This window comes from Narcine bancroftii, chromosome 1 (assembly GCF_036971445.1).
Source record: "Narcine bancroftii isolate sNarBan1 chromosome 1, sNarBan1.hap1, whole genome shotgun sequence".
Lineage (NCBI taxonomy): Eukaryota > Metazoa > Chordata > Chondrichthyes > Torpediniformes > Narcinidae > Narcine > Narcine bancroftii.
Window position 1 is genome coordinate 180,648,894 of NC_091469.1, and position 17,300 is coordinate 180,666,193.

The following is a 17,300-nucleotide window of genomic DNA, read 5'->3' on the forward strand; positions in this document are numbered from 1 at the left end:
TTCCCCAACTTTGATACCCCGCCTCTGATTCCCCAGCTCTGATTCCCCGCCTATGATTCCCCGCGTCTGATTCCCTGCCTCTGATTCCCCGCCTATCATTCCCCATCTCTGATTCCCCGCCTCTGATTCCCCATATCTGATTCCCCGCCGCTGATTCCCCAACTTTGATACCCCGCCTCTGATTCCCCAGCTCTGATTCCCCGCCTATGATTCCCCGCGTCTGATTCCCTGCCTCTGATTCCCCGCCTCTGATTCCCCATCTCTGATTCACCACCTCTGATCCCCCGCCTCTGATTACCCATGTCTGATTCCCCGCCTCTGTTTCCCCGCCTCTGAATCCCCGCCTCTGATTCCCCATATCTGATTCCCTGCCTCTGATTCCCCAACTCTGATTCCCCGCCTGTGATTCGCCAGCTATGATTCCCCGCCTCTGATTCCCCGCATCTGATTCCTTGCCTGTGATTCCCTGCCTCTGATTCCCCACCTCTGTTACCCCGCCTCTAATTCCCCGCCTCCGATTCCCCATATATGATTCCACTCCTCTCATTCCCCAACTCTGATTCCCCGCCTCTGATTCCCCATCTCAGATTCCCTGCCTCTGATTCCCCGCGTCTGATTCCCTGCCTCTGATTCCCCATCTCTGATTCACCTCCTTTGATTCGCCACCTCTAATTCCCCACCTCTGATTCCCGGCCTCTCATTCCCGGCATCTGATTCCCGGCCTCTGCTTTCCAGCCTCTGATTCCCCGCTTCTGATTCTGATTCCCTGCCTCTGATTCCCCATCTCTGATTCCACACATCTGATTCCCTGCCTCTGATTCCCCACTTCTGATTCCCCGCCTCTGATTCCCCACCTCTGTTTCCCCACCTCTGATTCCCCGCCTCTGTTTCCCCATATCTAATTCCCCGCCTCTGATTCCCCAACTCTGATTCCCCGCTCTGATTCCACAGCTCTGAATTCCAGCCTCTGATTCCCCACATCTGATTCCCTGCCTCTGAATCCCCACCTCTGATTCCCAACCTCTGATTCCCCTCCTCTGATTCCCCATATCTGATTTCCCTCCTCTGTTTCCCTGCCTCTGATTCCCCGCCTCTGTTACCCCATATCTGATTCCCCGCCTCTGATTCCCCGCCTCTGATTCTGCACATCTGATTCCCTGCCTCTTATTCCCCACCTCTGATTCCCGGCCTCTGATTCCCGGCCTCTCATTCCCGGCCTCTCATTCCCCGCCTCTGATTCCCGGCCTCAGATTCCCCGCCTCTGATTCCCTGCCTGTGATTCCCCATCTCTGATTCCGCACATCTGATTCCATGCCTCTAATTCCCCGCCTCTGATTCCCCGCCTCTGATTCCCTGCCTCTGATTCCCAACCTCTGATTCGCCACCTATGATTCCCCATATCTGATTCCCCGCCTCTGTTTCCCCGCCTCTGATTCCGGGCCTCTGTTTCCCCCTATCTGATGCCCCGCCTCTGATTCCCCAACTCTGATTCCCCGCCTCTGATTCCCCAGCTCTGAATCCCCGCCTCTGATTCCCCGTGTTTGATTCACTGCCTCTGATTCCCCGCCTCTGCTTCCCCATCTCTGATCCACCGCCTTTGATTCGCCACCTCTGATTCCCCATATGTGATTCCCCGCCTCTGTTTCCCCGCCTCTGATTCCCCGCCTCTGATTCCCCATATCTCATTCCCAGCCTCTGATTCCCCACCTCTGATTCCCGGCCTCTTATTCCCGACATCTGATTCCCGGCCTCTGATTCCCGGCCTCTGATTCCCCGCTTCTGATTCTGATTCCCTGCCTCTGATTCCCCATCTCTGATTCCGCACATCTGATTCCCTGCCTCTGATTTCCCACCTCTGATTACCCATATCTGATTCCCCGCCTCTGTTTCCCCGCCGCTGATTCCCCGCCTCTGTTTCCCCGCCTCTGATTCCCCTCCTCTGTTTCCCCATATCTAATTCCCCGCCTCTGATACCCCAACTCTGATTCCCCGCTCTGATTCCCCAGCTCTGAATCCCCGACTCTGATTCCCCGCATCTGATTCACTGCCTCTGAATCCCCACCTCTGATTCCCTGCCTCTGATTCCCAACCTCTGATTCCCCTCCTCTGATTCCCCATATCTGATTCCCCGCCTCCGTTTCCCTGCCTCTGATTCCCCGCCTCTGTTTCCCCATATCTGATTCCCCGCCTCTGATACCCCAACTCTGATTACCCGCCTCTGATTCCCCAGCTCTGATTCCCCGCCTCTGACTCCCCGCGTCTGATTCCAAGCCTCTGATTCCCCATGTCTGATTTCCTGCCTCTGATTCCCCGCCTCTGATTCCCCGCCTCTGATTCCCCATCTCTGATTCCCGGACTCTGATTCCCCACCTCTGATTCCCCATCTCTGATTCCACACATCCGATTCCCTGCCTCTGATTCCCCGCCTCTGATGACCCGCCTCTGATTCCATTCCTCTGATTCCCAACCTCTGATTCCCCACCTCTGATTCCCCATATCTGATTCCCCGCCTCTGTTTCCCCGCCTCTGATTCCCTGCCTCTGTTTCCTCATACCTGATTCCCCGCCTCTGATTCCCCAACACTGATTCCCCGCCTCTGATTCCCCAGCTCTGATTCACCACCTCTAATTCCCCGCGTCTGATTCCCCGCTTCTGATTCTGATTCCCTGCCTCTGATTCCCCATCTCTGATTCCGCACATCTGATTCCCTGCCTCTGATTTCCCACCTCTGATTACCCATATCTGATTCCCCGCCTCTGTTTCCCCGCCGCTGATTCCCCGCCTCTGTTTCCCCGCCTCTGATTCGCCTCCTCTGTTTCCCCATATCTAATTCCCCGCCTCTGATACCCCAACTCTGATTCCCCGCTCTGATTCCCCAGCTCTGAATCCCCGACTCTGATTCCCCGCATCTGATTCACTGCCTCTGAATCCCCACCTCTGATTCCCTGCCTCTGATTCCCAACCTCTGATTCCCCTCCTCTGATTCCCCATATCTGATTCCCCGCCTCCGTTTCCCTGCCTCTGATTCCCCGCCTCTGTTTCCCCATATCTGATTCCCCGCCTCTGATACCCCAACTCTGATTCCCCGCCTCTGATTCCCCAGCTCTGATTCCCCGCCTCTGACTCCCCGCGTCTGATTCCCAGCCTCTGATTCCCCATGTCTGATTTCCTGCCTCTGATTCCCCGCCTCTGATTCCCCGCCTCTGATTCCCCATCTCTGATTCCCGGACTCTGATTCCCCACCTCTGATTCCCCATCTCTGATTCCACACATCCGATTCCCTGCCTCTGATTCCCCGCCTCTGATGACCCGCCTCTGATTCCATTCCTCTGATTCCCAACCTCTGATTCCCCACCTCTGATTCCCCATATCTGATTCCCCGCCTCTGTTTCCCCGCCTCTGATTCCCTGCCTCTGTTTCCTCATACCTGATTCCCCGCCTCTGATTCCCCAACACTGATTCCCCGCCTCTGATTCCCAAACTCTGATTCCCCACCTCTGATTCCCCATATCTGATTCCCCGCCTCTGTTTCCCCCCTCTGATTCCCTGCCTCTGTTTCCTCATATCTGATTCCCCGCCTCTGATTCCCCAACACTGATTTCCCGCCCCTGATTCCCCAGCTCTGATTCACCACCTCTGATTCCCCGCGTCTGATTCCCCGCCTCTGATTCCCCATCTCTGATTCCCTATCTCTGATTCCCCAATTCTGATTCCCCGCCTTTGATAACCTGCCTCTGATTCCCAACCTCTGATTCCCGACCTCTGATTCCCCATATCTGATTCCCCGCCTCTGTTTCCCCGCCTCTTATTCCCCACCTCTGTTTCCCCATATCTGATTCCCTGCCTCTCATTCCCCAGCTCTGATTCACCACCTCTGATTCCCCGCGTCCGATTCCCCGCGTCTGATTCCCCATCTCTGATTCCCTATCTCTGATTCCCCAATTCTGATTCCCCGCCTTTGATTCCCTGCCTCTGATTCCCAACCTCTGATTCCCGACCTCTGATTCCCCATATCTGATTCCCTGCCACTGTTTCCCCGCCTCTTATTCCCCGCCTCTGTTTCCCCATATCTGATTCCCTGACTCTCATTCCACATCTCTGATTCCCCGCCTCTGATTCCCCAGCTCTGATTCCCCATGTCTGACTCCCCGCGTCTGATTCCCAGCCTCTGATTCCCCATGTTTGATTTCCTGCCTCTGATTCCCCACCTCTGATTCCCCATCTCTGATTCCCGGACTCTGATTCCCACCTCTGATTCCCCATCTCTGATTCCGCACATCCGATTCCCTGCCTCTGATTCCCCGCCTCTGATGCCCCGCCACTGATTTCATGCCTCTGATTCCCAAACTCTGATTCCCCACCTCTGATTCCCCATATCTGATTCCCCGCCTCTGTTTCCCCCCTCTGATTCCCTGCCTCTGTTTCCTCATATCTGATTCCCCGCCTCTGATTCCCCAACACTGATTTCCCGCCCCTGATTCCCCAGCTCTGATTCACCACCTCTGATTCCCCGCGTCTGATTCCCCGCCTCTGATTCCCCATCTCTGATTCCCTATCTCTGATTCCCCAATTCTGATTCCCCGCCTTTGATAACCTGCCTCTGATTCCCAACCTCTGATTCCCGACCTCTGATTCCCCATATCTGATTCCCCGCCTCTGTTTCCCCGCCTCTTATTCCCCACCTCTGTTTCCCCATATCTGATTCCCTGCCTCTCATTCCCCAGCACTGATTCACCACCTCTGATTCCCCGCGTCTGATTCCCCGCGTCTGATTCCCCATCTCTGATTCCCTATCTCTGATTCCCCAATTCTGATTCCCCGCCTTTGATTCCCTGCCTCTGATTCCCAACCTCTGATTCCCGACCTCTGATTCCCCATATCTGATTCCCTGCCACTGTTTCCCCGCCTCTTATTCCCCGCCTCTGTTTCCCCATATCTGATTCCCTGCCTCTCATTCCCCAGCTCTGATTCCCCGCCTCTGATTCCCCAGCTCTGATTCCCCGCCTCTGACTCCCCGCGTCTGATTCCCAGCCTCTGATTCCCCATGTTTGATTTCCTGCCTCTGATTCCCCGCCTCTGATTCGCCATCTCTGATTCATCGCCTCTGATTCCCCACCTCTGATTCCCCATATCTGATTCCCCACCTATGTTTCCCCGCCTCTGATTCCCCGCCTCTGATTCCCCATCTCTGATTCCCGGACTCTGATTCCCCACCTCTGATTCCCCATCTCTGATTCCGCACATCCGATTCCCTGCCTCTGATTCCCCGCCTCTGATGCCCCGCCTCTGATTCCATGCCTCTGATTCCCAACCTCTGATTCCCCACCTCTGATTCCCCATATCTGATTCCCCGCCTCTGTTTCCCCGCCTCTGATTCCCTGCCTCTGTTTCCTCATACCTGCTTTCCCGCCTCTGATTCCCCAGCACTGATTCCCCGCCTCTGATTCCCCAGCTCTGATTCACCACCTCTGATTCCCCGCGTCTGATTCCCCGCCTCTAATTCCCCATATCTGATTCCCCGCCGCTGATTCCCCAACTTTGATACCCCGCCTCTGATTCCCCAGCTCTGATTCCCCGCCTATGATTCCCCGCGTCTGATTCCCTGCCTCTGATTCCCCGCCTATCATTCCCCATCTCTGATTCCCCGCCTCTGATTCCCCATATCTGATTCCCCGCCGCTGATTCCCCAACTTTGATACCCCGCCTCTGATTCCCCAGCTCTGATTCCCCGCCTATGATTCCCCGCGTCTGATTCCCTGCCTCTGATTCCCCGCCTCTGATTCCCCATCTCTGATTCACCACCTCTGATCCCCCGCCTCTGATTACCCATGTCTGATTCCCCGCCTCCGTTTCCCCGCCTCTGAATCCCCGCCTCTGATTCCCCATATCTGATTCCCTGCCTCTGATTCCCCAACTCTGATTCCCCGCCTGTGATTCGCCAGTTATGATTCCCCGCCTCTGATTCCCCGCATCTGATTCCTTGCCTGTGATTCCCTGCCTCTGATTCCCCACCTCTGTTACCCCGCCTCTAATTCCCCGCCTCCGATTCCCCATATATGATTCCACTCCTCTCATTCCCCAACTCTGATTCCCCGCCTCTGATTCCCCATCTCAGATTCCCTGCCTCTGATTCCCCACGTCTGATTCCCTGCCTCTGATTCCCCATCTCTGATTCACCTCCTTTGATTCGCCACCTCTAATTCCCCACCTCTGATTCCCGGCCTCTCATTCCCGGCATCTGATTCCCGGCCTCTGCTTTCCAGCCTCTGATTCCCCGCTTCTGATTCTGATTCCCTGCCTCTGATTCCCCATCTCTGATTCCACACATCTGATTCCCTGCCTCTGATTCCCCACTTCTGATTCCCCGCCTCTGATTCCCCACCTCTGTTTCCCCACCTCTGATTCCCCGCCTCTGTTTCCCCATATCTAATTCCCCGCCTCTGATTCCCCAACTCTGATTCCCCGCTCTGATTCCACAGCTCTGAATTCCAGCCTCTGATTCCCCACATCTGATTCCCTGCCTCTGAATCCCCACCTCTGATTCCCAACCTCTGATTCCCCTCCTCTGATTCCCCATATCTGATTTCCCTCCTCTGTTTCCCTGCCTCTGATTCCCCGCCTCTGTTACCCCATATCTGATTCCCCGCCTCTGATTCCCCGCCTCTGATTCTGCACATCTGATTCCCTGCCTCTTATTCCCCACCTCTGATTCCCGGCCTCTGATTCCCGGCCTCTCATTCCCGGCCTCTCATTCCCCGCCTCTGATTCCCGGCCTCAGATTCCCCGCCTCTGATTCCCTGCCTGTGATTCCCCATCTCTGATTCCGCACATCTGATTCCATGCCTCTAATTCCCCGCCTCTGATTCCCCGCCTCTGATTCCCTGCCTCTGATTCCCAACCTCTGATTCGCCACCTATGATTCCCCATATCTGATTCCCCGCCTCTGTTTCCCCGCCTCTGATTCCGGGCCTCTGTTTCCCCCTATCTGATGCCCCGCCTCTGATTCCCCAACTCTGATTCCCCGCCTCTGATTCCCCAGCTCTGAATCCCCGCCTCTGATTCCCCGTGTTTGATTCACTGCCTCTGATTCCCCGCCTCTGCTTCCCCATCTCTGATCCACCGCCTTTGATTCGCCACCTCTGATTCCCCATATGTGATTCCCCGCCTCTGTTTCCCCGCCTCTGATTCCCCGCCTCTGATTCCCCATATCTCATTCCCAGCCTCTGATTCCCCACCTCTGATTCCCGGCCTCTTATTCCCGACATCTGATTCCCGGCCTCTGATTCCCGGCCTCTGATTCCCCGCTTCTGATTCTGATTCCCTGCCTCTGATTCCCCATCTCTGATTCCGCACATCTGATTCCCTGCCTCTGATTTCCCACCTCTGATTACCCATATCTGATTCCCCGCCTCTGTTTCCCCGCCGCTGATTCCCCGCCTCTGTTTCCCCGCCTCTGATTCCCCTCCTCTGTTTCCCCATATCTAATTCCCCGCCTCTGATACCCCAACTCTGATTCCCCGCTCTGATTCCCCAGCTCTGAATCCCCGACTCTGATTCCCCGCATCTGATTCACTGCCTCTGAATCCCCACCTCTGATTCCCTGCCTCTGATTCCCAACCTCTGATTCCCCTCCTCTGATTCCCCATATCTGATTCCCCGCCTCCGTTTCCCTGCCTCTGATTCCCCGCCTCTGTTTCCCCATATCTGATTCCCCGCCTCTGATACCCCAACTCTGATTCCCCGCCTCTGATTCCCCAGCTCTGATTCCCCGCCTCTGACTCCCCGCGTCTGATTCCCAGCCTCTGATTCCCCATGTCTGATTTCCTGCCTCTGATTCCCCGCCTCTGATTCCCCGCCTCTGATTCCCCATCTCTGATTCCCGGACTCTGATTCCCCACCTCTGATTCCCCATCTCTGATTACACACATACGATTCCCTGCCTCTGATTCCCCGCCTCTGATGACCCGCCTCTGATTCCATTCCTCTGATTCCCAACCTCTGATTCCCCACCTCTGATTCCCCATATCTGATTCCCCGCCTCTGTTTCCCCGCCTCTGATTCCCTGCCTCTGTTTCCTCATACCTGATTCCCCGCCTCTGATTCCCCAACACTGATTCCCCGCCTCTGATTCCCCAGCTCTGATTCACCACCTCTGATTCCCCGCGTCTGATTCCCCGCATCTGATTACCCATCTCTGATTCCCTATCTCTGATTCCCCAATTCTGATTCCCCACCTTTGATTCCCTGCCTCTGATTCCCAACTTCTGATTCCCGACCTCTGATTCCCCATATCTGATACCCCGCCTCTGTTTCCCCGCCTCTTATTCACCGCCTCTGATTCCCCATATCTGATTCCAGGCCTCTCATTCCCCAGCTCTGATTCCCCGCCTCTGATTCCCCATATCTGATTCCCCGCCGCTGATTCCCCAACTCTGATACCCCGCCTCTGATTCCCCAGCTCTGATTCCCCACCTCTGATTCCCCGCGTCTGATTCCCTGCCTCTGATTCGCCGCCTCTGATTCCCCATCTCTGATTCACCACTTCTGATCCCCCGCCTCTGATTACCCATGTCTGATTCCCCGCCTCTGTTTCCCCGCCTCTGAATCCCCGCCTCTGATTCCCCATATCTGATTCCCCGCCTCTGATTACCCAACTCTGATTCCCCGCCTGTGATTCGCCAGCTATGATTCCCCGCCTCTGATTCCCCGCGTCTGATTCCCTGCCTGTGATTCCCTGCGTCTGATTCCCCACCTCTGTTACCCCGCCTCTGATTCCCCGCCTCTGATTCCCCATATCTGATTCCCCTCCTCTGATTCCCCAACTCTGATTCCCTGCCTCTGATTCCCCAATTCTGATTCCCTGCCTCTGATTCCCCGCATCTGATTCTCCGCCTCTGATTCCCCATCTCTGATTCACCGCCTTTGATTCGCCACCTCTGATTCCCCATCTCTGATTCCCGGACTAAGATTCCCCACCTCTGATTCCCGGCCTCTTATTCCCGGCATCAGATTCCCGGCCTCTGATTCCCAGCCTCTGATTCCCCGCTTCTGATTCTGATTCCCTGCCTCTGATTCCCCATCTCTGATTCCACACATCTGATTCCCTGCCTCTGATTCCCCACTTCTGATTCCAAGCCTCTGATTCCCCACCTCTGTTTCCCCACCTCTGATTCCCCGCCTCTGTTTCCCCATATCTAATTCCCCGCCTCTGATTCCCCAACTCTGATTCCCCGCTCTGATTCCCCAGCTCTGATTTCCCGCCTCTGATTCCCCGCATCTGATTCCCTGCCTCTGAATCCCCACCTCTGATTCCCTGCCTCTGATTCCCAACCTCTGATTCCCCTCCTCTGATTCCCCATATCTGATTCCCCTCCTCTGTTTCCCTGCCTCTGATTCCCCGCATCTGTTACCCCATATCTGATTCCCCGCCTCTGATTCCCCAACTCTGATTCTGCACATCTGATTCCCTGCCTCTTTTTCCCCACCTCTGATTCCCGGCCTCTGATTATCGGCCTCTGATTCCCGGCCTCTGATTCCCGGCCTCTCATTCCCCACCTCTGATTCCCGGCCTCTGATTCCCCGCCTCTGATTCCCCGCCTCTGATTCCCTGCCTCTGATTCCCCATCTCTGATTCCGCACATCTGATTCCCTGCCTCTGATTCCCCGCCTCTGATTCCCCGCCTCTGATTCCCTGCCTCTGATTCCCAACCTCTGATTCCCCACCTCTGATTCCCCATATCTGATTCCCCGCCTCTGTTTCCCCGCCTCTTATTCCCCGCCTCTGTTTCCCCATATCTGATTCCCCGCCTCTGATTCCCCAACACTGATTCCCCGCCTCTGATTCCCCAGCTCTGATTCCCCGCCTCTGATTCCCTGTGTTTGATTCCCTGCCTCTGATTCCCCGCCTCTGCTTCCCCATCTCTGATTCAGCGCCTTTGATTCGCCACCTCTGATTCCCCATATGTGATTCCCCGCCTCTGTTTCCCCGCCTCTGATTCCCCGCCTCTGATTCCCCATATCTCATTCCCAGCCTCTGATTCCCCATCTCTGATACCCGGACTCTGATTCCCTACCTCTGATTCCCGGACTCTTATTCCCGGCATCTGATTCACTGCCTCTGAATCCCCACCTCTGATTCCCTGCCTCTGATTCACAACCTCTGATTCCCCTCCTCTGATTCCCCATATCTGATTCCCCGCCTCCGTTTCCCTGCCTCTGATTCCCCGCCTCTGTTTCCCCATATCTGATTCCCCGCCTCTGATACCCCAACTCTGATTCCCCGCCTCTGATTCCCCAGCTCTGATTCCCCGCCTCTGACTCCCCGCGTCTGATTCCCAGCCTCTGATTCCCCATGTCTGATTTCCTGCCTATGATTCCCCGCCTCTGATTCGCCAGCTCTGATTCATCGCCTCTGATTCCCCACCTCTGATTCCCCATATCTGATTCCCCACCTATGTTTCCCCGCCTCTGATTCCCCGCCTCAGATTCCCCATCTCTGATTCCCGGACTCTGATTCCCCACCTCTGATTCCCCATCTCTGATTCCGCTCATCCAATTCCCTGCCTCTGATTCCCCGCCTCTGATTCCCCAGCTCTGATTTCCCATATCTGATTCCCCGCCTCTGTTTCCCCGTCTCTGATTCCCTGCATCTGTTTCCTCATATCTGATTCCCCTCCTCTGATTCCCCAACACTGATTCCCCGCCTCTGATTCCCCAGCTCTGATTCACCACCTCTGATTCCCCGCCTCTGATTCCCCGCCTCTAATTCCCCATCTCTGATTCCCTATCACTGATTCCCCAATTCTGATTCCCCGCCTTTGATTCACTGCCTCTGATTAACAACCACTGATTCCCGACCTCTGATTCCCCATATCTGATTCCCCGCCTCTGTTTCCCCGCCTCTTATTCCCCGCCTCTGTTTCCCCATATCTGATTCCCGGCCTCTCATTCCCCAGCTCTGATTCCCCGCCTCTGATTCCCCATATCTCATTCCCCGCCGCTGATTCCCCAACTCTGATACCCCGCCTCTGATTCACCAGCTCTGATTCCCCGCCTCTGATTCCCCGCGTCTGATTCCCTGCCTCTGATTCCCCGCCTCTGATTCCCCATCTCTGATTCACCACCTCTGATCCCCCGCCTCTGATTCCCCATGTCTGATTCCCCGCCTCTGTTTCCCTGCCTCTGATTCCCCGCCTCTGATTCCCCATATCTGAATCCCCGCCTCTGATTCCCCAACTCTGATTCCCCGCCTGTGATTCGCCAGCTATGATTCCCGGCCTCTGATTCCCCGCATCTGATTTCCTGCCTGTGATTCCCTGCCTCTGATTCCCCACCTCTGTTACCTCGCCTCTGATTCCCTGCCTCTGATTCCCCACTTCTGATTCCCCGCCTCTGATTCCCCACCTCTGTTTCCCCACCTCTGATTCCCCGCCTCTGTTTCCCCATATCTAATTCCCCGCCTCTGATTCCCCAACTCTGATTCCCCGCTCTGATTCCCCAGCTCTGAATTCCCGCCTCTGATTCCCCACCTATGATTCCCCATATCTGATTCCCCGCCTCTGTTTCCCCGCCTCTGATTCCCCGCCTCTGATTCCCCATATCTGATTCCCCACCTATGATTTCCCAACGCTGATTCCCCGCCTCTGATTCGCTAGCTATGATTCCCCGCCTCTGATTCCCCGCGTCTGAATCCCTGCCTCTGATTCCCCGCCTCTGATTCCCAATATCTGATTCCCCGCCTCCGTTTCCCTGCCTCTGATTCCCCGCCTCTGTTTCCCCATCTCTGATACTCCGCCTCTGATTCCCCAACTCTGATTCCCCGCCTCTGATTCCCCAGCTCTGATTCCCCGCATCTGACTCCCCGCGTCTGATTCCCAGCCTCTGATTCCCCATGTCTGATTTCCTGCCTCTGATTCCCCACCTCTGATTCGCCATCTCTGATTCATCGCCTCTGATTCCCCACCTCTGATTACCCATATCTGATTCCCCACCTATGTTTCCCCGCCTCTGATTCCCCGCCTCTGATTCCCCATCTCTGATTCCCGGACTCTGATTCCCCACCTCTGATTCCCCATCTCTGATTCCGCACATCCGATTCCCTGCCTCTGATTCCCCGCCTCTGATGCCCCGCCTCTGATTCCATGCCTCTGATTCCCAACCTCTGATTCCCCACCTCTGATTCCCCATATCTGATTCCCTGCCTCTGTTTCCCCGCCTCTGATTCCCTGCCCCTGTTTCCTCATATCTGATTCCCAGCCTCTGATTCCCCAACACTGATTTCCCGCCTCTGATTCCGTAGCTCTGATTCACCACCTCTAATTCCCCGCCTTTGATTCCCTGCCTCTGATTCCCAACCTCTGATTCCCGACCTCTGATTCCCCATATCTGATACCCCGCCTCTGTTTCCCCGCCTCTTATTCCCCGCCTCTGTTTCCCCATATCTGATTCCCTGCCTTTCATTCCCCAGCTCTGATTCCCCGCCTCTGACTCCCCGCGTCTGATTCCCAGCCTCTGATTCCCCATGTCTGATTTCCTGCCTCTGATTCCCCGCCTCTGATTTGCATCTCTGATTCATCGCCTCTGATTCCCCACCTCTGATTCCCCATATCTGATTCCCCACCTATGTTTCCCCGCCTCTGATTCCCCGCCTCTGATTCCCCATCTCTGATTCCCTGACTCTGATTCTCCACCTCTGATTCCCCATCTCTGATTCCGCACATCCGATTCCCTGCCTCTGATTCCCCGCCTCTGATGCCCCGCCTCTGATTCCATGCCTCTGATTCCCAACCTCTGATTCCCCACCTCTGATTCCCCATATCTGATTCCCCGCCTCTGTTTCCCCGCCTCTGATTCCCTGTCCCTGTTTCCTCATATCTGATTCCCCGCCTCTGATTCCCCAACACTGATTTCCCGCCTCTGATTCCCCAGCTCTGATTGCCTATCTCAGATTCCCCAATTCTGATTCCCCGCCTTTGATTCCCTGCCTCTGATTCCCAACCTCTGATTACCGACCTCTGATTCCCCATATCTGATTCCCCGCCTCTGTTTCCCCGCCTCTTAGTCCCCGCCTCTGTTTCCCCGCCTCTTATTCACCGCCTCTGTTTCCCCATATCTGATTCCCTGCCTTTCATTCCCCAGCTCTGATTCCCCGCCTCTGACTCCCCGCGTCTGATTCCCAGCCTCTGATTCCCCATGTCTGACTTCCTGCCTCTGATTCCCCGCCTCGATTCGCCATCTCTGATTCATCGCCTCTGATTCCCCACCTCTGATTCCCCATATCTGATTCCCCACCTATGTTTCCCCGCCTCTGATTCCCCGCCTCTGATTCCCCATCTCTGATTCCCGAACTCTGATTCCCCACCTCTGATTCCCTGCCTCTGATTCCCAACCTCTGATTCCCCTCCTCTGATTCCCCATATCTGATTCCCCGCCTCCGTTTCCCTGCCTCTGAATCCCCGCCTCTGTTTACCCATATCTGATTCCCCGCCTCTGATACCCCAACTCTGATTCCCCGCATCTGATTCCCCAGCTCTGATTCCCCGCCTCTGACTCCCCGCGTCTGATTCCCAGCCTCTGATTCCCCATGTCTGATTTCCTGCCTCTGATTCCCCGCCTCTGATTCCCCGCCTCTGATTCCCCATCTCTGATTCCCGGACTCTGATTCCCCACCTCTGATTCCCCATCTCTGATTCCGCACATCCGATTCCCTGCCTCTGATTCCCCGCCTCTGATGCCCCGCCTCTGATTTCATGCCTCTGATTCCCAACCTCTGATTCCCCACCTCTGATTCCCCATATCTGATTCCCCGCCTCTGTTACCCCGCCTCTGATTCCCTGCCTCTGTTTCCTCATACCTGATTCCCCGCCTCTGATTCCCCAACACTGATTCCCCGCCTCTGATTCCCCAGCTCTGATTCACCACCTCTGATTCCCCGCATCTGATTCCCCGCATCTGATTACCCATCTCTGATTCCCTATCTCTGATTCCCCAATTCTGATTCCCCACCTTTGATTCCCTGCCTCTGATTCCCAACCTCTGATTCCCGACCTCTGATTCCCCATATCTGATACCCCGCCTCTGTTTCCCCGCCTCTTATTCACCGCCTCTGATTCCCCATATCTGATTCCCGGCCTCTCATTCCCCAGCTCTGATTCCCCGCCTCTGATTCCCCATATCTGATTCACCGCCGCTGATTCCCCAACTCTGATACCCCGCCTCTGATTCCCCAGCTCTGATTCCCCGCCTCTGATTCCCCGCGTCTGATTCCCTGCCTCTGATTCCCCGCATCTGATTCCCCATCTCTGATTCACCACTTCTGATCCCCCGCCTCTGATTACCCATGTCTGATTCCCCGCCTCTGTTTCCCCGCCTCTGAATCCCCGCCTCTGATTCCCCATATCTGATTCCCCGCCTCTGATTACCCAACTCTGATTCCCCGCCTGTGATTCGCCAGCTATGATTCCCCGCCTCTGATTCCCCGCGTCTGATTCCCTGCCTGTGATTCCCTGCGTCTGATTCCCCACCTCTGTTACCCCGCCTCTGATTCCCCGCCTCTGATTCCCCATATCTGATTCCCCTCCTCTGATTCCCCAACTCTGATTCCCTGCCTCTGATTCCCCAATTCTGATTCCCTGCCTCTGATTCCCCGCATCTGATTCCCCGCCTCTGATTCCCCATCTCTGATTCACCGCCTTTGATTCGCCACCTCTGATTCCCCATCTCTGATTCCCGGACTAAGATTCCCCACCTCTGATTCCCGGCCTCTTATTCCCGGCATCAGATTCACGGCCTCTGATTCCCAGCCTTTGATTCCCCGCTTCTGATTCTGATTCCCTGCCTCTGATTCCCCATCTCTGATTCCACACATCTGATTCCCTGCCTCTGATTCCCCACTTCTGATTCCCCGCCTCTGATTCCCCACCTCTGTTTCCCCACCTCTGATTCCCCGCCTCTGTTTCCCCATATCTAATTCCCCGCCTCTGATTCCCCAACTCTGATTCCCCGCTCTGATTCCCCAGCTCTGATTTCCCGCCTCTGATTCCCCGCATCTGATTCCCTGCCTCTGAATCCCCACCTCTGATTCCCTGCCTCTGATTCCCAACCTCTGATTCCCCTCCTCTGATTCCCCATATCTGATTCCCCTCCTCTGTTTCCCTGCCTCTGATTCCCCGCATCTGTTACCCCATATCTGATTCCCCGCCTCTGATTCCCCAACTCTGATTCTGCACATCTGATTCCCTGCCTCTTTTTCCCCACCTCTGATTCCCGGCCTCTGATTATCGGCCTCTGATTCCCGGCCTCTCATTCCCGGCCTCTCATTCCCCGCCTCTGATTCCCGGCCTCTGATTCCCCGCCTCTGATTCCCCGCCTCTGATTCCCTGCCTCTGATTCCCCATCTCTGATTCCGCACATCTGATTCCCTGCCTCTGATTCCCCGCCTCTGATTCCCCGCCTCTGATTCCCTGCCTCTGATTCCCAACCTCTGATTCCCCACCTCTGATTCCCCATATCTGATTCCCCGCCTCTGTTTCCCCGCCTCTGATTCCCCGCCTCTGTTTCCCCATATCTGATTCCCCGCCTCTGATTCCCCAACATTGATTCCCCGCCTCTGATTCCCCAGCTCTGATTCCCCGCCTCTGATTCCCTGTGTTTGATTCCCTGCCTCTGATTCCCCGCCTCTGCTTCCCCATCTCTGATTCAGCGCCTTTGATTCGCCACCTCTGATTCCCCATATGTGATTCCCCGCCTCTGTTTCCCCGCCTCTGATTCCCCGCCTCTGATTCCCCATATCTCATTCCCAGCCTCTGATTCCCCATCTCTGATTCCCGGACTCTGATTCCCTACCTCTGATTCCCGGCCTCTTATTCCCGGCATCTGATTCCCGGCCTCTGATTCCCGGCCTCTGATTCCCCGCTACTGATTCTGATTCCCTGCCTCTGATTCCCCATCTCTGATTCCGCACATCTGATTCCCTGCCTCTGATTTCCCACCTCTGATTACCCATATCTGATTCCCCGCCTCTGTTTCCCCGCCTCTGATTCCCCGCCTCTGTTTCCCCGCCTCTGATTCCCCGCCTCTGTTTCCCCATATCTAATTCCCCGCCTCTGATTCCCCTACTCTGATTCCCCGCTCTGATTCCCCAGCTCTGAATCCCCGCCTCTGATTCCCCGCATCTGATTCACTGCCTCTGAATCCCCACCTCTGATTCCCTGCCTCTGATTCACAACCTCTGATTCCCCTCCTCTGATTCCCCATATCTGAATCCCCGCCTCCGTTTCCCTGCCTCTGATTCCCCGCCTCTGTTTCCCCATATCTGATTCCCCGCCTCTGATACCCCAACTCTGATTCCCCGCCTCTGATTCCCCAGCTCTGATTCCCCGCCTCTGACTCCCCGCATCTGATTCCCAGCCTCTGATTCCCCATGTCTGATTTCCTGCCTATGATTCCCCGCCTCTGATTCGCCAGCTCTGATTCATCGCCTCTGATTCCCCACCTCTGATTCCCCATATCTGATTCCCCACCTATGTTTCCCCGCCTCTGATTCCCCGCCTCAGATTCCCCATCTCTGATTCCCGGACTCTGATTCCCCACCTCTGATTCCCCATCTCTGATTCCGCTCATCCAATTCCCTGCCTCTGATTCCCCGCCTCTGATTCCCCACCTCTGATTTCCCATATCTGATTCCCCGCCTCTGTTTCCCCGCCTCTGATTCCCTGCATCTGTTTCCTCATATCTGATTCCCCTCCTCTGATTCCCCAACACTGATTCCCCGCCTCTGATTCCCCAGCTCTGATTCACCACCTCTGATTCCCCGCGTCTGATTCCCCGCCTCTAATTCCCCATCTCTGATTCCCTATCACTGATTCCCCAATTCTGATTCCCCGCCTTTGATTCACTGCCTCTGATTAACAACCACTGATTCCCGACCTCTGATTCCCCATATCTGATTCCCCGCCTCTGTTTCCCCGCCTCTTATTCCCCGCCTCTGTTTCCCCATATCTGATTCCCGGCCTCTCATTCCCCAGCTCTGATTCCCCGCCTCTGATTCCCCATATCTGATTCCCCGCCGCTGATTCCCCAACTCTGATACCCCGCCTCTGATTCACCAGCTCTGATTCCCCGCCTCTGATTCCCCGCGTCTGATTCCCTGCCTCTGATTCCCCGCCTCTGATTCCCCATCTCTGATTCACCACCTCTGATCCCCCGCCTCTGATTCCCCATGTCTGATTCCCCGCCTCTGTTTCCCTGCCTCTGATTCCCCGCCTCTGATTCCCCATATCTGAATCCCCGCCTCTGATTCC